At 46.0% G+C, this 25,666-nt stretch overlaps 1 long non-coding RNA gene across 1 annotated transcript; it reads right to left on the bottom strand.

The window, feature by feature from the left end:
- Positions 1-20,684: 20,684 nt before the first annotated feature.
- Positions 20,685-25,087, bottom strand: LOC115510086. Its single transcript, XR_004343465.1, has 4 exons — positions 24,936-25,087; positions 23,632-23,799; positions 21,367-21,610; positions 20,685-21,240 (listed from the first exon to the last, which is right to left on the bottom strand). It is a non-coding gene; the product is annotated as an uncharacterized LOC115510086 (long non-coding RNA).
- Between the last annotated feature and the right edge of the window lie 579 nt (positions 25,088-25,666).

The raw sequence follows: 25,666 nt of genomic DNA, 5'->3' as shown, positions 1-25,666 counted from the left end.
CTGGAGTAGATCAGCTGCACTGACATACTGTATCCCCCTCCACAGACTCAGAGCTGGACCCCACTGTCCCAGACTCAGTCTGGGACCCCAGGTGACCACAGTCCGACTGCCCACCAACTCCTTGGCAGGTCTCGTCCACCCTTCTGCCACATCTGATCCCTGTATATGAATACCAGCCTGATTTGTCTTAAAGTCACCATGCCTCCTACAATAGTGCAGTCAGAACCACAGACTGCCCATGCCTGTTACTGCCTGCCCACCACCCAGTCCTGTGGCCAGATTATACCCCACCCTACCACACCTTACCCAGCCCAGTCCAATTGTCTTCCCTTATGGCTACTGCTAACAGCTTCTGCATAACATCCAACCAATTAAGGTGGCCAGGGGGCGGAAGGCACCTGTAGGCTTTGTTCCCAAGACAAGCTTCAAGCCAGTAAGGTCTGGTTCTGCCTTCCCATCATATCGCTCCACATGGAGAAGAATATCAAGTTGGGTGTGTATGGATGTAAAAGCTGTTCACTGCACTGCCTAGCTGGATGGGACGGTGAGGGTTAAAACCCAGCCCATGCTCCCCTGGCCAAGCTATGCACCTGGCATGAGAAAGCGTGCCTTTCTCTAATTTGAACAAAGATGTCTTTGGGCCAGCGGGCCACCTTGAAACAGATCCTATACAAAATCTGGGCAAAAGAGCTTGTGCCCAACACATCTGGGGCCTGGAATATTCTCTATATATTTCTGAATTTCAGGAAGTCAGATGGCTTCAAGGCCAGTCCTTCCTGTGGAAATTCATTACACAAAAAAAGACCTTCTGGAGTAACAAAAGATATCACTGCAATTACATTTATTTAAAAAAAAAAAAGCATGGCAATCAATGTCTCATGCACAGACTGTGTTTCAAATGCCCTTAATCAATGGCTGTGCTAATTACACATTTATTGCAATTAATTTCATTTCAATTATGCCTTAATTACTAACCTTGAGTGAGACTGGGCAGCTTAGAGAATTTGTGTCACCACAGAGCTAGGACCCAGAGATAAGTTGCCATCGTCCTTCGACTGAAAGATGCTGCTGGGTTAAAAGTTGGTTTATTGGATCAAGGCCTTCTTTGGGGAGGAGGAGGCTGGTTTCTCCAGGGAGGCAATTCATAATGTGAGTCTGAAATTGAAGGCAGGAAAGCAAGCAGCTGTGCTTACTAATTAACTGGAGCTGGTGTTTAATTTGCTTCGTATTGATGCCGATTCCTCACTGGTTCATTGGCTGTGGTCAGAGGATAAATGCCTTCGGAGTTCATGCTTTTGTGGTGTCCTCAGCCTCTGGCTTAGTCCCACCTGCTCCTTCCCTTCCCTCCAAAGGAGGGCTCTTTCTTACACCCTCCTCATGTCTACAAGGCTCAGCTCTGCATTTCTGGGGCAGGGTCCAGGGAAGGTGTCCTTGGCATTGATGGCCTGCCCATTGATTCCCAAGAATAAAACCATTTCAACAACCCAAACGGGTGTTGTGAGAGAACTTGCCCTGTGGCAAAGCAAAAGCATCTTGCATGATAGACAGAACTCAGGCTCTAGAACCCCCAAGTCCTGGGTTCAAGTCTCAGTTCTGATCATTCCTAGCTCTGTGGGGTTTTTTTTTAATATGAAATTTATTGTCAGATTGGTTTCCATACAACACCCAGTGCTCATCCTAGCTCTGTGGTCTTGAGCAAGCCATTTAATCTCATGAGTCAAGTAAATGAAAAACAAAAGTGCCCAAGTGTCAAGTGCCTTCCACAATAAACCCCTTTCTAGGGCTTACAGAAAACCTGCCTCTGGGACATTTCTTTGTTTCTAGGAGAGCAGATATTTCCACAAAACACCTTTTTGAACCAGCTCAGGAGGAGGGAACTGTAGAAATATCCTAGTCCAGATCTTCATCTTAAAGATGGGGAGACTGAGGGCAAGCAAGGGAAAGCTGGAGGGCATATTGTGAGTTGATGCCAGAATTAGACTAGAACTAGGTAACCTGATTCCCAATTCTAGAACTTCCCTGCCACATGACAAGACAGCCTCTTTAGAAAGCCATTTGTCAGTATCTGGTAAAGACCGAAGACATACAAATATCCCATATGTGTGATCAAGGAGAAAGGTATAAAGATGTTTCCATGCAGGATTGTTTGTCATCAGAAACAAAAGTATGGACAACCTAAAAATCCCTCAATAGAAAAACACAGAGGCAAATTGTGCTGGAATAGCCACAGCGGCTAAAATGCATGTACTTGATCTATGTCATCAGCATGGAGGAAATTCTAAAACTTAATCTTTGGGGGGCTCTTGGGTGGCTCAGTCAGTTAAGCATCTGACTTTGGCTCAGGTCACGATCTCGCCGTCTGTGAGTTTGAGACCCGCGTCGGGCTCTGTGCTGACAGCTCAGAGCCTGGAGCCTGCTTCAGATTCTGTGTCTCCCTCTCTCTCTGCACCTCCCCTGCTCATGCTGTGTCTCTCCCTCTCTCAAGAATAAACATTAAAAAAACTTTTTAACTTAACGTTTGAATTTTTAAAATCAAGTCTCAAAATGTTTACAGCACAGTATCCCTTATTTTATTTCTTTTTGAGAGAGAGAGAGGGCGTGAGAGCAGGAGAGGGGCAGAGAGAGGGAGAGAGGGAGATTCTCAAGCAGGCTCCACACTGTCAGTGCAGATCCTGATGTGGGGCTCAAATTCATGAACCTAGAGATCATGACCTGAGCCAACACCAAGAGTCAGATGCTTAACCAACTGAACCACCCAGGTGCCCCACTTATGTTAATTTTTTAAATTCACAAAGGCAAAGAGAGAGATTATAAATACATCCATATGTAATGTAGGTATTAAAACATGAGCAGGAAGAATATGTCGACTGAGGATGGGGTAACTGGAGGACTGGAGAATAGGATTGAGGAGGGCACAAAGGGCACTTAGACACGAAGCATAGCATTTTACTTATCCTTTTAAGAAATATTTAAAGCAAATGATTAAATGTTCACATGTGCTAGTTTGGGATGATAGTTTCTTGGTTCTTCTTACTTTCCAAATTCCTCATTCTGTTTGCAACATTTCGTCAACACAGAAGAAGTAAAATGGTCAAGCGTTGGTAATCATTATCGACTAAGAACAGAGATACTTAACTTTGAGACGATCGTAGGTTAACATTCAGTGCCACCAGAGATAATGTGACCACACATCCCAGCCTGACAGGCCCCAAACAGAGCTTGCAGGACATCAAAGATACTCAACAAATATTAAATGAATGGATTAATTAAAGAATTAAACCTTAGTAGCTACTCAACAATGCATTTTCTCTCCTTTGCTTATAAAAGTTCACAGGAAAATCAGCAAAATGGACACAGTGAGATATAGATCAGTGATGAGTTCATTGCAGTTACTTAGATCCTAGACTCTTGGAGAGGGATGATGGTGGCAGGGATTAGGGAGAGGGTAGTAGAAATGGAGAGAAGTGGACAGATTTCAAAGATAATTAGATGAAATTAGTAGGATGTGCTGATGGACTATTCATGGTGTCAAGTCCCATCTTGGACACAGTGCATCTAAGGAGCAACCCAACCTTCGAAGGGTAACATGCACCTTCAGTTTCCCTCCAGCACTGATAACATCTCTTCCTGGGGCTCTGTGTGCTGGGCTCAGCCCTACACCAGGGCAGTGCCCATTGGCTGAGTGCCCCCAGAGGGTTCCCTGCTTCCGTCCCGTGGATTTTCAGGAAGGCTCTGGTGACCCAAATGTTAGTTTGCAGGCTGTCAGGCGGACTTTGAAGCAGCAGGTTGGCCTAAGCAGAGAGAGGAAGGTCTCTCCCTCTCACCTCTGCATTGTCCAACTTCTGACAATTCAAGTGGCCTGGACAAGAATGTTCCCCAACCTCACCACTAGGCTTCTATCCTGACTGGATCCCCAGGGGGATCCACACTAGAGCCTGTCTGTCACCTGCAGGACAGAGGCTGGTGCCAATTACATAAAACTATGAAAGGGTTCCTGGCCCCCAAGTTGCTAAGGAAATGCTCTGCTCTGACAGCATTGGCACGCGTCCGACAGCCAACGTCTGCCTTCACATCCCTTAAAACGGAACATAGAGGAAAACCCTTCTGTGAGTGGAAGCTTGACAGTGCGAGTGAAAATTATGCAAAAAGTGATTAGCATAATCAAATCTTTGTGGGTCACGCTGGAAATGCCTTTTCTTCAAACATGAGTCTTGCTCTTGGGTCTCGTCCATTCTTTTTCTGTCTTGAAAAGTGTGGAAATGTTGCCTTTATCCAGATGGACTCACTGACTCTGGGTGGCTGCAAATGGATTCCCCAAAGGCTGTGCACAGTTGGTTTTCTTTCAGCTTTTCTTAATTTTCATTTATTTTTCTTCTACCCTCACCTGGCACTGGGCCAGTGCTTTTGGGTTGAATAAATTTAAATGTCATTACTGATAATAGGAAAATCATGCCCACCTGTGAGCCATGCCACACACTATAACTTTCCAGAAGAGGGGATTATAGGCCATCAACAGCCTCCCTCCCACTTAGCCATCAATCCATCAGCCACCAGTACACCAAGTCCCAGTTTAAGTTTCGTGCAGCTCCAGGGTGCCTCCAATTATCTCAATGACTCTTGCAAACTTCTCAAAAATTTCTCAAAACAAATTGAATTTTCATTCAGTATCCAGTTAAAAATAAGTTCATATCATGCGAGACTTCAAAGCAGAGTTTCTTTGCCTGGATTGGACAGGTCTATGGAAAGAATTCAGTGATCTTTGAACTTAGGCAGGAAAAAAATTACTCTTTTTTCCCACTGAAACTTAGTATTTTCTTCCATTATGAATATGGGCAACAAACCACAGTAGTATGAGAAGGACAAGGGGCGCCTGGGTGGCTCAGCCGGTTAAACGCCTGACTTCGGCTCAGGTCATGATCTCATAGCTCATGGGTTCGAGCCCCGCATTGGGCTCTGTGCTGACAGTGTGGAGCCTGGAGCTGCTTTGGATTCTGTGTCTCCCTCTCTCTCTGCCCCTCTTCTGCTCACACTCTCTCTATCTCTGTCAAAAATGAATAAACATTTTAAAAAAAAAAAAGAAGAAGAAAGACCTGGGCTTTCACCATTTAAACCCATGGATTTTTTTCATATCACCTAACAGTTGCTATATACGTCATATATTTTGAAATATTTACATTCAACACTACTTACAAATTTTTTTTATCATTTATTTATTTTTGAGAGACAGAGTGAGACAGAGCACAAGCGGGGGAGGGGCAGAGAGAGAAGGAGACACAGAATCCGAAGCAGGCTCCAGACTCCGAGCAAGCGTTCAGCACAGAGCCCGATGCGGGGCTCAAACCCACAAACTGTGAGATCATGACCCGCCAAAGAAGGTCACTTAACCAACTGAGCCACCCAGGTGCCCCTACATTCAACACTATTTTAAATTCTCCTCTAGGTTGATAGTTAAAGCATTAATAAAGAAGCACACTTACCAAGATACCACAAAATTGTTTTTCTTAACATTTGTATAACTATCTTTCAATATAATTGGTTTTCTTTGGATTCCTATATATTTGTTACGCATTTAAAACCTTTATATTGAGCAGAGATCCATAGGCTTCACCTGGCTATTGGTGGGGAGGGATCCATAGGGAAGAACAAGTCTAGGAACTCTGCTGTGGAGGGGGAGAAAAAGGGGCACGAGGGGAAAAATTTTTAATTTAACAACCATGGACAGAGAAGCTGTTAAGATGCCATCTTGTTCTGAGCTTACTCAAAGGATAAGATGTCCAAGGATAAAAGCAACAAGATTCCACCTCTCTTCCACCCCTCTTCCTAAACAACACTTCTCAAACTTTAATCTCATGTGGTAAAGAACTGGGGCACTTGGGTGGCTCAGTCAGTTAAGTGTCCGACTTCGGCTCAGGCCATGATCTCACGGTTTGTGAGTTGGAGCCCCACATTGGGCTCTATGCTGACAGCTCAGGGCCTGGAGCTTACTTCAGATTCTGTGTCTCCCTCTCTTTCTGCTCCTCCCCGCTCATGCTCTGTCTCTCTTTCTAAAACATAAATTAACATAAAAAAATAAAATCATGAGGTAAAGAATTAAGCCTTGCCCAAGGAGAGATTCTGGCCTTTGCTCCTGGCTCCTAAGAGGTAACCTCCAAATCCTTAAAATTTCCTGGGAGATAGAGGTGAGAATTTGGAGGTGGTTTGTTATGCAGCTATAGGTGACTGATATACCCCTGAACACTAGTGCATACCCCACCTGACTGAACTTTCTGCCCCTCTATCTTCTGTAAGTCAGTCCCCCAAGACCCTATCCCATGTTAGAAGCAAACCTTGTGCCAGTTCCCAGCCCTCCCCCTTCACTTTCTCTGTTTCTATTTTGATTCTCATTAACTGTGTGATCTTGGAAAAAAATATTTAACTCCTCTGAGCTTCACTTCTGTAGAGTTGTTGGGAATGTTGGGAACACAAACACACCTTCATGTTTATAAACTCTCTAGGACAATTCTCAGTATGCAGAGGATGTTCAACAAATGGTAGTGGATCAGCCATTCCAGATGGATTCCTGAGAACTGGTGTGAGCATCACTGCGCTGAGGCGCTACAGGATGAGCCAAAAGCTAAGACGGATGGATGATGGATACACAGGGATCTGGTTGGATAACTGAATAGATGAATGGAAAGATGGATGGACGGAGGAGGGATGGATAAATTAAGATGTGTGTACCTTTGGAAGGGCATATAAACAGATGGTTGAATCACTTATGGGTGGAGAACGGAGCCCCTCATCCCTGTGGACACCCAACTACCTCACATTTGCTTCTTTGCCTCTTCCTTCTAACTCCCACTCATTCCTCGCCTTCACAATCAACTCCTGGGTTTATTTTAAGTGTCCTATTGAACAAATCACAAAACCTAAATTGGCTGGTTGAGGGTTTCTAGCATTCTAATTGTGAAGCATGCTTCTGAATGACTTAGGAGCTGAGGGGAGCTTGAAAAAAGCCCAAGATGCTGAGAGAAAATGAGAAACATGACATTTTGAAAAGGAAGCCAATTTTCTTTAACTAAAACTGTTGCCTCTGTAAACCATATTATAAATCCAATAAATTCACATAATTCTATGGTAAGTCCTTCACAAAAGAGAGAGAGGAGGGGAAAGGAAGAAAGAGAAAAAAGGATAAGAAAAATGTTGCAGAGATTTCCAAAGTCTTCCACCCTTTAAAAACAATTGCTTTGAACCTTATCATAGTTATTAAGAGTTAAACCACCTGAATTCAAATACAGGCTCCATCAATTCCAAGTGGCATAACCTTGGGTAAATCATGTACCCTTTCCATGCCTCAATTCCTTCATTTATAAGATGCAGATGATAATAATACCTGCTTCATTGGGTAGCTGTGAGGATTACTGAGATAATATAGGTAAAGCCCTTAGAAATGTTCCAGGTATATGGTAAGTTCATGGTAAATGTGAGCAAATATTATTACTATTACTCCCACATACAGTCACTAGGTGAAGAACACAGCAGCAGGCAGGACTTGGGTGACCTAGATGCCCTAGGGAATACAAATGAACTTGTCACTGCTCTGAAGATTCTTATCATCCCCTACAGCTTCACATATTTATATTCTCTGCCCTGATTATCACCCCCAACCATGATCCTGACGTCATGTAACCCAAGTATGGATGTGGATTATGTGGTCCAGTCTCAACATAATGTTCTATTGAAAGAAACAATCCAGGAACCAAAAAGTAATTTGAAGTATTCAAATATTTGCTCAGCATCTCCAAGAATTTCAAAGGGAGACATGCATTAACACACAATAAGCATCTTTAAAACCTCCTCTCACTGCTGCTTTCAATCTCTCACATAGCATCTCCCCCGAAATTCACCCTCTCTCCTCAGTCTCAACCTCCCAGCCATGAGGCTTTTCTATTTCTTACCCCTCCATGTATTCCCATATTAGCTCTTCACCACGTAAACCATCTCAACCATCTGACAGCATTAGTGCCTTCTGCCCATATCCTACTTTACCTGGATTCTGAACAACAAAGGTGAGCTCAGGAGGTGACCAAGAAGGCCAGAATTCTTACCATAGAATCAGGGAAAGTTAAAAATACTCATTCATAACTGTTGTCTCTGCTACACCAAGTTCTCTGAAATCTCCTGCCTTGGCTCAAGCTATTTCCTCTGCCTAGAATGCACTTCAATTCTTTTGAGAGGCTTTTGGTTGGATCTGCATCTGTGTTGTGACAGCCGGGAATGAGGCTGGGATGGAGAACAAAGGAGGTGTGAGGTCTAGTCTGGGCAGTCTGACTAATCTCCAGTCTGGTTTGGAAAATGCAGAATGTGCTCCCACATAGATTGGGTGACCCCTGGCTGAGCATGTGGTCCAGGAGACACAATGGCTAGTAAAGAGTTGAACTAATTGACCCCCAAAAACATAGGTCTTATGGCATTTAGGACAAAAGAGCCCCACGATGGGGATAAAAGGGAGGACTGGGAAGTAGGGCAATGTTCACCCACAATGTTCATAGCCACCAAATGCCACCCACTAGTCTCGATGAGGCAAGCGCCTCAGACTTGGAGGGTAGCACAAGATTCTCCAGACCAGCAGGCCCATGGTGGCATCTCTGTATCTTTACCTCCACCCCCTGCAATGTGGAGCCTGTTTCCCCTAGACCAGACCTTTGGAAAAACACCTTAGCAAGCTCATCTTTCACACTGTAGTTTACAGTTTTCAGTCTACTTTTACCTTTGTCCACATGAACCCATGAGACCACCAGGAGTGGAATCCCAGCTCTGGCCATAACTCCATTGACTTTGAGCATGTCACTAACCCTCTCTGGGGCTCAGTTTTCTTACCTGAAAAATGGGAGTGTATTAGTCAGGATAAATTGAGCTATGCTGCGTAACAAACAAGGCTCAAAACTCAATGCCTTTATACTACAACAACTTATTTCTTGTTCATAGTATCCAAGGTGAGCCTGTGAAGAACTCTGCTCAACACAATCACACAGACTGAGAGTCTGTACCCTCCTGTACCTGAACCATCTGAAACACAGGCATCTATATTCATATGGCAGGAGAAGAACTAAATTAGAGCAGGCTTCTAACTACCTCAGAAGTGACATGCATTACTCCCACTCATATTTTATTGGCCAGAACTAGTCGCCTGGCTCTGCCTAATTCCAAAGAAACCAAGAAATATAAGAAAACAAATGGATCTTTAGTAAGCAATACTGTCTCTGCCACAAGGTACAATAATAATACCTCCCTTACAAGGTAACTCAAAGGATTAGATGAACAATTATATTTCAAAAGGATTTTAACATTTAAACCTCAGTAAAATATTTACTGTGCAGCTTCTATCTGCTAGGCCTGATGCTCAGTGCCAAGAATATCCTCATGGAGCTTACAGACTAGTGCATGAGACAGACAAAAATCAGATAATCCCACCAATGAGAGTGTAAGGAAGCACTGAGACAGGTGCACTGAGAGAGAGAGACGCATGGTGATGTAACAGGGAGCCCAGAATCATCTGGGGGTCCAGGAAGTATTCTCTGAGGTCATTCTTGAGTTAAGATCTGAAGGATCGGCAACCATTAAGTAGACAAGCAGTTAAAGAGAAGGTACAAAGAGCACTGATAGTAGGAGAAATAGTATAGACAAAGGCCCAGTGGCAGGAAAATTCCAGCTTGCTTGGAGGACTGAGAAAAAGTCCAAGAGGCTTGAGTCCTGAGACCAAAGGGCAGCATGGCATGAGAGAGAATCATTGAGTTCAGCAGGGGCCATACCTTGCAGGCCAGGACAAGGATTTATCAAACTGTGATAACAGTTAATTGTGGTCACCGTTACCACTTTGCAGAAGTAGAAACTGATCCCCTCAGAGGCCAGGAGACCCAGTTAGAGTCACACAGCCATCAGAGGAGGAGCTAGAAACCTGATTCAAGTCCTAACTACTGTGTGGCCTCCTCCAAAAGCTTCAGGGTAATTCAGGACTAACATCCTTCTCCCCCATCAGGAACAACCCTAGATCCTTCCTGGGGCGCATTCAACCTCCCAGCCAGTGATGCATGCCAATACACAGTGTTGGCCTGGGCTGGGCCAGCCCCACGGACAGCAGCTAGGATGGCTGAGGCCAAGAGCTGGGAAGAGACCACAGAGACCTCAGGCACTTCCCTTCCATACCAGCTGCACTGCTGTTGCACCACAGGGCTTTAGGCAAGTAATTTCCCCCTTCCAGCCCTCAGTCCCCCAATCTCTGAAATGAAAACATTGAACCAGATGGTCTTGAGGTCCCTTCCAGCAACAGGAGGCTTAGGTGTGTTTTCCAGCTGAGTAATGAAGGGGGAAAGTGAATAGGCTCTGAACCCAGTCTTTATCTGGAGAACCGCAATTTGCCAAACAAGAAAATCAAAGGGAAATTGCAAAGATGATGAGGGATGAACCTTTTTTAGGAACAACAACCTAATCACAAGTCACTGCTAGAGAAGAAATGTCACAAAAACCTTGATTTGCAGCTTTAGGGAGCAGCATGCCATGGAAGACAGGCAATTAACAACGTGAGAAGCTTCTCAGAGGCACAGATGAATCATGGAAGGCAGTGCCTATAGGCTGGAAAGGATGCCAGACAGCACGTGATCAAAATCCTAGTCTGATTCATAAAGTCCTTGTGGAGCTGCTCCAGCAAGAAGCCAGTCTGAATCTTCCTGAACTCCCCTTGTAGTAGGAAGCTTCATACCCATTCCCCTTTTGGACAGTGGCCAGCACAGTGCAATGCACATAGAAAGAGCTCAATACATAATTTTGAATGAATGAATGAATGAATGAATGGCCCTGGTGCTGCTCAAATAACTCTCTTGATATTTTCACCCAGGAGTCCTGGTGCTACTCTCCGGAGCATGCTTGGTGTCATGACTGTCTATCTTAGGAAGGGATCACCCAAAGCAGACCCTGATTCTGAAGGTGCTTTAAGGAACCTCTAGCTGGAGAGTGGGGAAATAATTTAGGGAAAGGAAGGAAGCTAATAGGGGGACATTAATGAACAGGTTACCACTGTGGGGAATTTTGGCTTAAAGATTTTTGCTTAAAGAAGATGATAGGGAACCATGCTGGCCAAGATGGGAGCCACGAGCCACGTGGAGCTATTGAGGACTTGAAGTGTGGCTAGTTCAAATCGAGATATAGAGTAACTATAAAATACACACCAGATTTTGAAGACCTAGTATTTAAAAAAAGTAAAATATCTCATTGATGATTTTTGTATCATTTATGTATTCAGGGGACAACATTTTGAATATATTGGGTTAAAATACAGTATTAAAACTGATCTTATGTGATAATTTCTTTTTGCCTTAAAAGAACATAGGTGGCTCACAATTATGGCTCACATTATATTTCTATTGTTCGATGCAGACATAGAACATACCTTAGAGTTACTCCTCCCAAGGGGTGAGAGAGCTGAACTTCTACCCGCCAGTTTCTATGCATCATCGGTTGAGTGCTGCTCCCAGGGGTTAATTTCCCTGGTATTTCAACATTCCCCATGCACCAGCAAGTATCTGCAACCAGAGAAAACCCTCAGGCGGAGTTGCAGGATCTTGCCATAGGAAGCCACCAGCATGCGAGTGTAGGGGATGTGGGTGGAGTACCAGTAGCACCTGCTGTGCTGTGCCTTTCATCACAACTAATACACACCCCCAGGAAGCGGTAAGCCAAATTCCCTATTACACCATTATTACTCCTTTTTGCTCATTCAGTCATTCACGCATCTAGACAAAAAGCATCTGTACTATGGGAATGCTGGCACACCAAGACAGCCACCAGCAGTCATATTTTATCAGTGCCTCGGAGGAGAAAAGAAAAGGAGGACGGCCCATGGACTGTTAGCAGAGCTCAGGGGGTGCTTGGTGTTGGGCCCTGGATCAAGGGAAGGAGCAGGGACTAACCTCAGAGGTGAAAGCATGAAGGCTTGACCCTAAGTGGTGCCCTCTGGCCCAGCCCAAGGGGAACTTGGTCTGAGCAGCTCTAAGGTTTAACTGAATTAAACCAAGACAAGTTCCATTCTCCAGAGAGCCTAACATGACAGCTGTTAGGCATGGCTGGGGAGACAGTATGCCTCAACCACTCCATTGGTGGGGGAGATATTCCTGCCCTAGGGTCATGGGGATGGATGGCTAATTTACCACACTCGACACTGGACAGATACGCTTGACGGCAATGTGTTGATCACACATACGGCCCAGGTGAGGAGGACACTGCATGTCACACAAGGCCACATGGGCATCTTATGCCAGAACAGAGTGCGCCACCAAGGGCTGTGGGTGGCAGGCCTGTATTATCAAGAGAGTGAGGTGACCCTTGGTTCCCACAAGAGGATGTGATTGGCTTCCTTGAACAACCCCACGATCTGGCAGGGAATTGAAACCTGCTATTCAGGGATAAGAGGGAACTGCACCCGGTCCCCTTGAGAAGGAGGGTTGCTCAGCAAGGGTACCTTAACTGTGGAAGCAGAGTGGAAAGGGGAACCTGCAGTCAGGCCAGGCAAAGCCTCCCAGTTTCACCAGATGTAAACACAGCACACACTGTGCCTTAATTTTAATTAATGCGCCCCAGGGATGACAACAGCAGCAGCCACAAAACTCATCTGGGTTAGTGGTGTCAGCTCAGGTAGCCTCCACATGCACAGAATGTCAGACCCCCCCCCATTCATTAATACTCAGTGCTGCCCAAAGTGGGTTCAGTGCTGTGCTTCAGCCTGAGGGGCGAGTGATGGAGACGCTCCGTTATGGGCACATTGCTGACCCTCCTGTCTCCTCCTAAATCTCCCAGGCCCAGCTAGGTCAAACATCCCCACCCCCAGCTATTTGAATCCCTTGCTTTCTTTCCTACCTCTTGCATTTGGCACAAACAGACATTAATACATCTGCCCTTTGCTCCTTTAAGAAAACAGGCCCCATAACCCAGACATTTAGTTTTGCCCTACAGCACTGAACATGGAAGGAAGCTGGCTGTCAGTAATAAGGGTCCAACCTGGGACCCTGGCTTCTAGACCCCACCTCCCATCCTTCCATCTTGTCTGCTCCCGGTGACTTAGCACAGCCAATCAGAGGGCTGGGTTTGCTTTCTGCACTGGCCTTTCTCAACTTCTATAATCAATGCCTGGCTTGAGACACCATCTAGACTGAAGCCACAGAGAGATGCACTTTGTTCTGCTCTTAATGTAGCCCAGGCATCCAGCTAATAAGAGCTTCAGAACACTGCACCTCAGAGAGATGACCCCCCGAGGGCATATGCGAGACCCTATGTGGCTACTACTCTGCTTGGGTGGGAACTCCAAGCTACCAGTGCTTGAAACCCACCCCAGGTACCTCCTTCCAGCTGCATTCTGGAGGTCAGGTCCCACGCAGACCCACCGTCCAGTGCTGATGGGGAGTGATGTCTGGGAACCAACTTCCCAAGCATCTGGAAGCATTTCTAGAGTCTGGCCAAATCTGTGTTGTTTACCAGAATGCCCCGGCTGGTAGCCTTATTAAATCCAATTTCCATCAGAATCTAGCAGTTAGGTCAGACCTCCCACTTTGGGCACCCAGGGACCATAACCCCACAGTCCAAAGAGGGGTTGAGAGACTCTATAAATAAGACACTAAAATTAGGCTTCAGATTCCTGGAGAAGCAAACAACACTGCCAAAGCTTTGCTGTGACTTATCCAGTGGGCAGCCTGCTAGGAACTTAGACTATGCTTCTGTTTCTGGGATCAGGGTTTTCTCTGCTTCAGTGAGAAGTCACCTTCTCTTGGGGCACCTGGGTGGCTCAGCCAGTTAAGAGTCCAACCTCGGCTCAGGTCATGATCTCATGGCTTGTGGGTTCAAGCCCCGATGTCGGGCACTGCGCTGACAGCTGAGAGCCTGCAGCCTGTTTCAGATTCCTCTTTCTCTGCCCCTCCCCTGCTTGCACTCTGTGTGTGTGTGTGTCTCTCTCGCAAAAAGAAATAAACATTAAAGAAAAAAGAAGAAATCACCTTCTCTTTCCTGGGAAGGTGGGGGGTGGGGCTCGTGCAGAGAGTGACCCCTCTGAGAAGGAGAAGAGGCCAGTTTGGGAGGTTCTGATAACTAGTTTGCTGGGGCTGGCACAGACAGGATGGCCCAAACAGCAGAAAGTGAATTCCTCCCGGTTTGGAGACTAGGAGTCCAAGATCAAGGTGTCAGCAAAGTTGAGCGAGAGGGAGATACAGAGTCCAAAGCAGGCTCCAAGCTCTGAGCTGTCAACACAGAGCCCAATGCAGGGCTGGAACCCATGAACCATGAGATCATAACCTGAGCTGAAGTCGGACACTTAATCCACTGAGCCACCCAGGCGCCCCTGCTATGTCTTAATCCTTTAAGGACCAGTCCTAGGGGATTAAGGCCCACCATATGACCTCATTTTACCTTAATTACCACTTTAAAGGTACCATCTCCAAACACAGTCACATTCTGAGGTCCTGGGGGTTATAACTTCAACATAAAAATTGGGGGCAGGGGGCATAATTCAGCCCATCCCTGACCCTTCCTCTTTCAGAGTCAGCAAGGTCAGGGTGCCTCGTACAGGGCAGGGTTTTATTTTCCTAGGAGACCAACAAGCCCCACCATGGAGTAAAGAATCAGAAGAAGGGCCTCTGTGTAAAATGGCCTAAAGAAGAGGGGGCAGCACCCCGAGAAGGAGACTGAGTAGAGGGGAAGATGAGGGCATTTGGATGGGGGCAAGAGATTAGGTCACCAGGTCAGAGCATGGATGTGAGCACATTTCCCTGGCAGTGTGTGTCCAGGAAGGATGACCGGCCCATGAAGAAGCTTGCAAGATAACAAGGGATATTTAGCTTTCAGAAGAAGGGGATGGGATTCCTATCGTCACCTCCCAGCAGAAGGGTAACCAGTGTGCCCCAGAGAAAACATTGGACCCGTGGGTATAAACCAAAGAGAGGTATCTTTCAGGTACAGGAAAATAAAAACATTCTAGGCATTGAAATGTTCAGCCTTGGAGTAATCTGCTGCCACCAGTAGCGACCTCCTTTCACTCCAAGTATTTCATTCGGGCTGGAAGATCATCAGGGCACTTAGGGAAGTTTTCCTGTAACTCCCGAATCCCTGTGATGTATCAGATAAGAGACTGAGACTACATAATTTAGCTCATAGACTGCCCTTGTGGTCCTTCAGGCTGCTATAACACCAGCCTCTCTCTTTCCACATTGGATGAATTTAGAGTAGCTAATGACACATAATTCTGGCACGGAATTCATGACATCCATCCAAAATGTCCAAGCTACTTACTATATATTCATAGTAGCTACTACTGTAAATCAACAGATCTTCACACACACACACACACACACACACACACACACACACACACAACAGCAAGACAGTTTACCTAAAAAGTGTAAAAGAACTTCTGGGCCCTATCAAGAAATTAAGTCTTTTGGAAGAATTTGGCTGTGTGTCTATTGGGTCAGAAGTACAACATCACTTGGGGCGCCTGGGTGACTCAGTCAGTTAAACGTCTGACTCTTGATTTTGGCTCAATTCATGATCTCAGGGTCGTGAGGTTGAGCCACGTTCAGCGTGAAGTCTACTTGAGGGTCTCTCTCTCTCTCTCTCTCTCTCTCTCTCCCCCCCTCCCCTGCTTGTTCTCTCTCTCTAAAAAAAAAAAAAAATGCTAAGAAAAAAAACACAATATCACTCTAGAAGTCCCCCAAATTATGTCTACATCCCAATCCCAGTGAATACATTTTTTTATTGAGGTAAAATTCACAGAACATAAAATTAACTATTTTAAAGTGTACCATTCAGTAGCATTTAGTGCATCCCCACTACCTCTCTCTAGCTCCAAAACGGTTCCATCAGCCCAAATGCAAACCCCCTTCCCATTAAGTCACCCCTCACATCTCATAGCCCCCAGCCCCAGGCAACCACTGACCTACTTTCTGTCTCTATGGATTTACCTCTTCTGGATATTTCATATGAATGAAATCATACAATGTGTGACCCTTTGTGTCTAGCTTTTTTTTACTTAGTGTAATGCTTTTGAGGTCCATGCATGTGGTGGCACGCATCGGTATTTCATTCCTTTATATGGCTGAATGATATTCCATTGTCCTCAAACTTTGAATAAGATGCTTCTCTTTTTCACTTTGAAGTGGGCTCAGAAATTATGAAGCTGGTCTCAGCTGGCTCTCATGGGGGTTTGGAGCCAGTCACGCTCAGCAGGACTGCCGCCTGCCCTCCCTTCCATGCACCTTGCGCCATACAGCCGAAATGGTCTTCCTCGGGGAAGCCTGACCATGTCCCTCCCTGTGTAAGATCTTCCCACAACTGCCACTCATCTGCCCCCAGCCTGTCTGTGTCTCAGCCCTATGGCTGTGGGCCCCAGCTCTCTGAAGGACCAGGCTCTGGTGACTCTCCACGTGTCCCTCCTGCCCCCACCTCCCCCCTCAAATTGGTTCTAAGGTCCTAGTGCTCAAAAATCAGGCAAAAGTGGTGGATGGGCCATCAGATCAGTGGTGACAAAGCTGCAATTTGCCTCAAGGCTGACCTTCCAGGAAGACAGGCTGAGAGATTGATGAGTCCATTTAAGCTTTCACGCTGACACTTTTGGGGATCATGGCGCTTACTTACGAGGGGACTTATGTAACCAATGAGATATAAATAAGCACATTAAAGTATTCCTGCTGCAGCCCAGCTTAATGGCCAAGAAACTAATTGTCAGAAATTGGAAAGGGTCTGAAATAAATACGGCACTTCATGTCACATAGGGAACCCGGCCAAAGACGTCAGATTAAACGCAGGGATGTTGAGAGCATGCTTCCAGACACACACGGAGCAGTTTTTTTTTTCATTTTGGTCATTAGGTTCTCCACTTTCTCACATCAACCAACACAGAACAGTAACCAGCACCAGCTTGATTCTACCTCCTTCCAAGAGCCAGGAGAGTGAGCCAGAAGCCGTGGGTCCAGAGATCACCCGTCTGGCTTGTCCTCTCAGTGGCTGATGCCTCTATGGTCAGGAGTGTGTGACATCAGAACCTCAACCGGGAACAGGGGTGTCACAGGTCAGCCTTTGTAGACTGGGTTCCCAGTTGTCAAAGCCGACACCTGCCACCTCGGCCTTCCCCTGCTCCTCACCAGGCCCTGGGTCACCACCTCCAAGGTCTCACTCCACCAGGGCAGCTCTCTCCTTAGTCTCTCCCCCTCCAGATTCTTTCGTGCCACCCTTCAGATGGGCTTATCCCCCCATCCAGACAGGAGCCCCCTTCCCTGGCTCCACCTTTCCCCAAGCTGCCATGTCTTCTCCTCCCCCCACCCCCCACAACTGGCCATCCACATCTGCTGCCCAGCCTTCTTATCCTCCTCCAGGACCTCCAGCCTCCAGCTTCTGGAGTGCATCCCTCCTCCACACAGAGACCTTTCTGAAGCATAACACAACCCAACACCCTCCACCTAAACCTTCCAGCAGCCTTTAATCCCCAAGAGGAGGCCACATCTCAAGCTGGGCATTCTAGGACCATCTTGGCATGGCCTCCTCCCCCTCATCTCTCATGTGGCAAACACCCTGCAGCACCTCTCACCCTCCTCAGGCCCCTTGCCTGCTCATCCTTCCCAAACCTTATCTCTCCCCCATTCATGCACCACTCCCTATTTCCTGCCTTCCACCCCTGGGAGCCTTGGCTTCCCTATCTGTAAATGGATAGGTTTGGACCAGCTAATCCCCAAGGTTCCTCCCTCTTGGTTCTAAAAGAATAATGCAGCTTACCCTTTGTTCTGAGTATCTAAGTGCTTTCCATGGAAAACTCAGGAACAGCCAGCAAGGATCCCAGTGGAAGCAGCGGGCGTTTTCTCTCTCACGCCTTTCCCCCCCTCACTACTTTCAGTGTATTTCACCATCTCATGAACAAAAATAACCTGGTTTGATTCCCTAAGGAAAAAAGAGGAAGCTGAGAGTTAAATTAGTGTCCACTCTCAGAAAATCAAAAGGAAAAGTAGAGAGAAAACAAAACAAAGCATAGGAGACATCAAACCTATAGACTGACCAGATAACTTACCCCCCAGCAGCTGGGGACCCAAATGGGGCCAGAGGGACTGGGGAAGTTGAGGCAGGAAGAAAGGTTTGCCCACGGTTCCCTCATGGGATCCTACTCAGAGGTATCATGAAACATTGACACCTGTCAGTTCAGCTCAGACATACAATCATTCCCTTCTTACTTGACGTATCAGTTAAGGGCAAGCGCTCCCGCCAGTGGGAGGTCTGATTCTCAAGACGTAAAGTGTACAACTCTGTATTTGGGGAAGTGGCAGCTTATCTCTGTCTCCTGCTTGATCCTCAAAGCAGATGTAGTCCAGCCATCTGGGGAGGAAGAAGGATGGGCTGGTGTGTCTTCAGATCATAGAGGACAGGGACCCCAGCTGTTACCTGTGGGTAGTACACCAGAGTTGAACGATAAAGAAAGGGACTTTTATTCCTATTCTTTTGTCACATGGTAATTATTTGGTTCTGTTTCAATCAACATATGCAGTACTTGGCTTGGGTGTTTTGTTTTGTTTTTTGTTTTGTTTTGTTTTGTTTTTTAATGCACCCACAGACGACAAAAGTTTTATTCCCCGGGTTGTTCGAGGAAACAAACTGATCCTGCAAGGCCAAATTACCTGTTGGTCAAACTATCATCTATAGCATGGTCTGCAAACTATGTGACATAAGCCAAATCCAGCCTGCCATTTGTTTTTGTAAGTCCCACCAGCTTAGAATGTTTTTTTTATTTTTTAATGATTTTTTCTTTTAGTCCAAAGAAGACTAATGAAATGTGAAAATTACAAAAAATTCAAATTCCAGTGTTCACAAATAAAGTTTTATTGGAACACATCTGTGCACATTCATTTGCATAGTGCCTGTGGCTGCTTTTGCACTCCAACAGCAGCCTATGTAGCCCTTAAAGCCAAAAACGTTTACTGTGTGGCACTTCACAGCGTTTGTCAACCCCAGCTCTGTATTTCCACATCCTGTTATTCAAGTATTAAAGAGTTAAGAATGTATTTAAAAATGAAATTTTAATCAAACATCTGTGGAACCTTGAGTATATTCTTGAGGAACACTATTTGAAAACATACTTAAGGATTTTGTTTAGTAATGTGGGGTTTTTTTAGAAAAATCTTTTCCTCTTTAATTTTTTCGCTATGGAAAATTGTAAACATGTTCAGCAGTATACAGAAAATATAATGAGCCCCCATATACCCACCACCCAGCTTGAACAATTATTGATTTATGGCTGATCTGGTTTCAACTGTATCCCACCCACCTCCCCCTCCTGCATTATTTTGAAGCGAATCCCAAACAGTATATAATTTCATCTGTAAATATTATGTGGCATACGCAGTTTTAAAATAAACTTTTACAACTGGGGAGACTGTGACAAGCTGCATATAATAAGGAGATTTCTGCTAAAGAGTCAGAAGCCCGTGGGGAGGGAGGTAGGACACACACTTTCTAACTGAGTGAGAAACGCACGTCACTACCTGATTTTCCAACCAAACTCCAGGCTGGGAGACAGTCACCAGCCATCAGGATAGGGCAGCCTCTCCCTCCCCCATCTATCATGATCAAGGAAAATAAATTAGAGCTAGGGGCAACAAAAGGGGGCTGGTTAATATAATTCAAGACTGCAAAAGAGACAGACACACTTTCAGCTTAATGAGTTTGGAAAGCCATATGAGTACTGGCATAAGACGCACCCTGGCAGTGGGTGATGCTGGCTTTTTTTTCTCTTTAATAACCACGGTCAACAGGAAGGAAGGAGAAGCAAGCTGCCTTTATGCAACCAGACTCTTTCTTTCATCTTCTCCCCTCTGCCACCTCAAGAACCCAAAAGACACCCCCAAATTCCGCTACCCATGGTGGGGAGGGGGTGGAATAAGAAAAACAAGAGCCATGCAGGGGGTCAGGAATGGAGGGAGAGGCAGAGGGTGTGAGCAGGAAGCTTCCCCAGAGGTCAGACCTAGCTGGTCAATGCAGCCTGCATGCAAGGGGCCAGTTAGCTGGGTTAGGGATGTCATGCCCTAACAAAACTGGAGGGACAGCGTTTATATGTCAGCTTTATATGTCAGCTTGGCTTGGCTACAGCACCCAGTTTATTTAATCAACCACTAATCTAGATGTTGCTGTGGAGGTGTTTCGTAGATGTGGTTAACATCTACACTCAGGCAGAATCCTTTACTTTAAGTAAAGGAGATCATCCTCCATGATGTGAGTGGGCCCGCCTCATCTAATCAATTGAAAGGCCTTCAGAGCAAAACTGAGGTTTCTCTGGGATAAAGACATTCTGCCTCAAGACTGTGGCATGGGCTCCTGCCTGAGTCCCCAGCCTGATCCCCTGCCCCCCAAATGTCAGATGTGCCAGCCTCTGCAATCACCTGAGCCAATTCCTGGAAATAAATATATGTATATAAATATATAACTGAAGAGAAGGAACAAATGTTAACTCATTTTCTCACAATTTTACAATGTGTAAAATTGTCCCCATTTTATAGATGAAGAAACTGACGCACAGAGAGGTTGGGATCACTGTGAGCCTGCCCCAAAGGGCTGATGGAGCGATGGAGCGTGAAAGCAAAGGTGAGGGAAGCATTTGTGCCTTCCTTGCAGGCTCACCTGAGAGGCTCCAGTTCACTCCAGGGGAGGCAAGAAGACACCCACCTGGAAAGGGGGGTGGACAGGAAGAAAACACTGAAAACCAAAGCAGATTGCACTTTCTGACCCCACTATAGCAGCATCAACAAAGCCCAGAGCAATCCCCATAAGTTATCCCGTCACATTTCCATGTTACCACAATGAACATCTAATATAGTAAATCTTTTCATGTTCTCATTTACACTGTGTCCCCAATTTTATCTTACACTGTGCTTCAGGAGCTACTAATTCAATCAAAGATACCTTGATCAAGCCCTCTTGCTGCGGGAGAGGGAGAGAGATGATGCTGAAGACATCCATAGGAGGAGGCAGATGGTCCATGACGCCCAAGGAATCTTTGCTTGAGGAACCACATCTAGGGGCCCTGAGACAGGTGGTCTCTCGCAGGCATGTCATCCAGGCTCCTTCTCTGCTCCAGCTCCAATCTGGGGACCCAGCCATGCCTGTGGATGTGTCCCCCACCCTCTTCCTTGGAAACATACCTGAGTGCATATTCCAAATGCAAACAGTCTGACAAGGTGTCAAAGTACCCTGAAATGCACAGAGATACCCGTGGAACACAGTCAGAGGAACGGTTCCTTTGGTAGGGCCAGCCCAGTGGGGGGCTCTCTAAATAACAGGGTCTGCCTGCTGGACAACCTCCGGAATAAATCCTACCTTTCTGGAAACTAGAAGAGCAGGAACTTGTTTTCCCAAGTGGAAGCCTCATCCATACATGATCTTTCAGCCCATGAGAAAAACCCAGTCTGGGGACACCAGGGGAACCCCAACACAATACAGGCCATGGTGAACAATGCAGCCCAACAAGCCAAAGGCTCTGCTGTTCCTGAGCTCACATGCTGGGGGTGAGCTTTGGAGGGCATTCCTCATGTGGCCCTCAAGCCAGCAGGACCCAGGGAACCTGGAAAAAAATGCCTCTTCAGCGGCCTTTTCTCCAGCTCTAACACTGACTCCTAAGCTCTCCCCACCATCCATTTCAACCACACCCTCTCTTACATCCCACCAGGCATCCTCCTTTCTTGGACTCAAGCAGTCCCCTGGGTGGACCCATCACCCTTACATCACACTGGTCTGTTAGTAGGAGGGTGTCCCCATGGAGCCAAGAGCTCTGTAGACTCCCAACCCAGGCAAGCTGTGCCTGATGTCCTCCCTCCCTGTCACCTTCTTCTTCACCTTCCCCTGACAGTCACAGGGTTTATTCTATGCCAGGACCTACTCTGGGTGCTGGAGAAACAGGAGTGAACAAGACAGACCTGGTCCATGCCCTTCTGGCGATTCCATGCTATTCATTTGTTCAGCCAACAAATAGCCATAGAAAACCCACCACTATGTACTGGACACAGTTCCAGGTGCTGGGGAAACAGAAGTGAACAAACAGAACAAAAATCCCTTCCCCCATGGATTTTACATTCTAGATAAGACACTCCATAAATCATTACACAAATTATTAATTACAAATGTGTAGCTGCTATAGGGGCAGAGCTCAGGACATGAAGAAAGCATACAGCCAAAAATCTAACCTGGTGACCCCTTAGGAACCACATTAACAGAGGCTTCATGGAAGAAGGGTAATTAGCTGGAAGGGTGAGGGTGGAACCTGAAATAAGGTACTGGCTGGCTTGGGGTCTCCTGAGGCTGTGAAGAAGAGATCTGTTCCAGACCTCTCTCCTTGGTCTGTGCATGGCCGCCCTAAATTCACACGACCTGTCTCCATAAGGACATGGGGCATACTGGATTAGGACCCACCCTAAAGACTTCATTTTCACTGGGTTAAAAAACAAAATTCAGGGGGGCCTGGGTGGCTCAGTCAGTTAAGTGTCTGACTCTTGATTTCGGCTCAGGTCATGATCTCACAGTTCGTGAGTTCTAGTCCTAAGTCGGTTTCTGTGCTGACAGTGCAGAACCTGCTCCGGATTCTCTGTCTCCCTCTCATTCTGTCTCTCTCTCTCTCTCTCTCTCTCTCTCTCAAAATAAATAAACTTTAAAAAATAAATAATAAAAAAATGTTCTTTAATTCAAACAAGTCCCTTTGAAGATCTAATTGGCTTTATTAAGCAGTTCATGAGGCAGGCAGCATCCCGCCTAGCAAGCAGAGAGAAGGTCTGGGTTGTACAAAATGGAAGGTTTTCAAGGGAACGAGGGTGGGGCAAGGAGGTTACTAGCAAAATAAAAGAAAGAATCAGACCAGGACTCCATCTATTCTCACAAAAGGGAGCCAGGGTTATTGTTTTGCAGATGACCTTACTGGTGTTGATCAGGAAGTTTCAGATTGAACCCTAAAAGATCACATTCCTAGGATCTGTTGACACGCTAATATTTAAGTCTCAGTTTGCTGTCATGGGGTGGGGTGGCAGATGACTCCATTTGGGGCTTGTTTTTCTGTTTTCGACAACCAAATTACTTCTCTCAAGACCCTATCCCAAATAAGGTCACATTCTGAGGTACTGGGGGACAGGACTTCAACATGAATTTTGGGAATGATTCAACCCATAACACTGACTAAGAAAAGTTTGGTGGGGAGTGAGAAGTTTTCACAGCCTTTCATATTTTTAGAGAGACTCGGTCAAGAAAACCCCTATGTACCCTTTTTAACTAACTTGACAGTCTGATTGTTTGTTCATCTGGGGCCATGCTTTACAGAGAGGACCACGCCCTCTGAGATTCCCAGTTCCCAGGGGTGAAAATCCTATCCCACAGACATTCCTGCCGGACACTTCAGCCAAGGATGGAACTAAAGGTTTGTTACCCAAAACTAAGTTTGCCTTTTAGTGGGTGTCAAGCCAAAAGAAAACGACCAAGCCACAGAATAGGAAAAGCAAGGGTTTTACTAGCAACAGGTAAAGGAGAGCACCAGAGATATCTCCCAAAGCAGTGTCTCCTTGAGCAACAAAACTGGGGAAGTTTTAAGGTAAGGAGGCATACCTGTTCATGAATCAGCTTGCCCAATGGGGAATCCAGCATGGAATTGGGGCAAAAGTCATTTTAAGGGGACAGAGTTCAGGTCAAAGTCATGAAGGCCAGCAACGGTCAATATTGTCAATTCTCTGGCTTTAGTTGGTCGGTGTCTGAATACCCAAAGGGGCTTAGATCCTGCAAAATAGAACATGCTTCAGGTCAGTCTTTACTTCTGAACCAGCACTAGAAGCTTTACCTCTGATTCATTGCCCCTGATATGATTAGGCTCTCTCCTGGCCTGATAGTGGCTCTTATATTCTTTTGTTCCCCTAAAATCATTATCTACTGGGGTCTATTTTTATGCAATTTCAACATATCCCAGGAATTTCTGTAAGAAATGTGCTTTGGGCATGGATCACAAGATGGGCAGAGACCTAAAACGACTTTTTGTATGTCTTGAAAGCTTTGTCTTTTATTTTTCCTGGGACCCCTAACTCTTTCTGCTGACAGGTTGGGCTAGCTACAAAGCGTGAGCCAGTGAAACGTAAGCAGGACGTTGGGGAAGGCTGAGAAGGAAGCACAGTAGATTGTCCATTTTCCTGTCAGTTCCCAAAAATGTCTGGAACTTTATCTACAGTAAGACTGTCTCCTGTCAGAGGTCCCCCAATCTGAACCACAGTCACCCAGGGAACTTGTTAAAATACAGATTCCCGGGCCCTGCTTTGGAAAGACCCCAGACGTGTAATTTTCTTACATGCCCCAGGTGACTCAGGTCTCCAGTGGATTTGGAAGCTGCTGGCACACAGGCCCTTTCTTCCACTGGGCCTGAACATAAACATGTACTCAGGGCTCTGTGGAACCCAGTGGTTTTGATCTGTGGGGAACTGGCACAATTCCTAGCCCTTGATTATCCCACTAAATTGTCTCAAGACAGATTCTGATTTCCATTTCTATTCCTGCCTCTCAGCTCTGATTACTTCAGCAAATGCTTTTCAATTGCCCCATTCTTTTCTTTCTTAAAGAACAGCCTCTAACTTCAATTTTTTTTTAAATATATATCAGCCATTTCCCACATTCTAGAAGCTTTGTGCTTTCTACCTCAGGGGAGGGTTTAAGAAAAGATTTTATTTCTCCTACTTTTGATTCCTTTAAGTCAACAGAGATACCCTTACACAACATTGATCGAACCTTTTAAATGTGGTTAGTTAGAGATGGCCACTGGAGAGTTACTCAGCTGACAGTTTGGATTGGCCCCATGGCTGATGCTGGCAGTTCCCTGCCCATGGACCTCCACACAGCATGGTCTGCTTAGGGCCAGCCCTGCAACTCACCTCCCGTGGCTGTGGGTACAGGCAAGACAAACCAGAGTCCTAAGGAGTTCACGTCCCTGGAAGTAGCCCTCAACCAACTGGCAGACCAGGGATTGGTGGATAAATGCTCCAGCTTTTCTGTTTCTCCACGGAGAGAACTCAAAGCCATGTTCTACACTGGATCCCAGAGTCCCTGGCTGAAATGAGGTCTGGTTGCTCACAGCGGCAACCTGCTCCATGATACACCCCTTACTGACTTCCTGCCCCTCCCTGTCTCACTTTCTTCATGCTTTACCAGATGCTTCCTGGGGTCACCTCCCAAGGAAATGACTTGCACTCAAATCTTTGTCTCAGCCAAAAGGAACTCAAAGCAAGATAGGCACTGTCCTAAACTGTTCTTCCTGTGCCAGATGACAGCTCTTCCTCAAGAACTCAAATCCCAGACTGTACCGTATTTTAAATTTGATTACAGGACATTTAAGGTGCAACATCATAGATCACAGCAGGTCTTTCCTGGCCATGCTAAATTCAATCCTGTAATTCTATCTGAATGTTCCTCTGAGACTTGGGACCAAATCGGGCTTGAAGCTCAATAAATTGTCAGCATCTGCATTTCAACCAAAAGGCCAAAATAGAGCTTCTGGAGATGGGGTTGTAAAGTGGTGCACCCACTTTGGAAAGTGGTCTAGCAGTTGCCCCAAATGTTAAACAAAGTTATCAGCTGATCCAGTAGTTCCATCCCCAGGTCTATA

Source organism: Lynx canadensis, chromosome A3 (genome assembly GCF_007474595.2).
Source record: "Lynx canadensis isolate LIC74 chromosome A3, mLynCan4.pri.v2, whole genome shotgun sequence".
Lineage (NCBI taxonomy): Eukaryota > Metazoa > Chordata > Mammalia > Carnivora > Felidae > Lynx > Lynx canadensis.
Note: the sequence above shows the minus strand (reverse complement) of the source record. Positions and strands in the feature narration are given on the sequence as shown.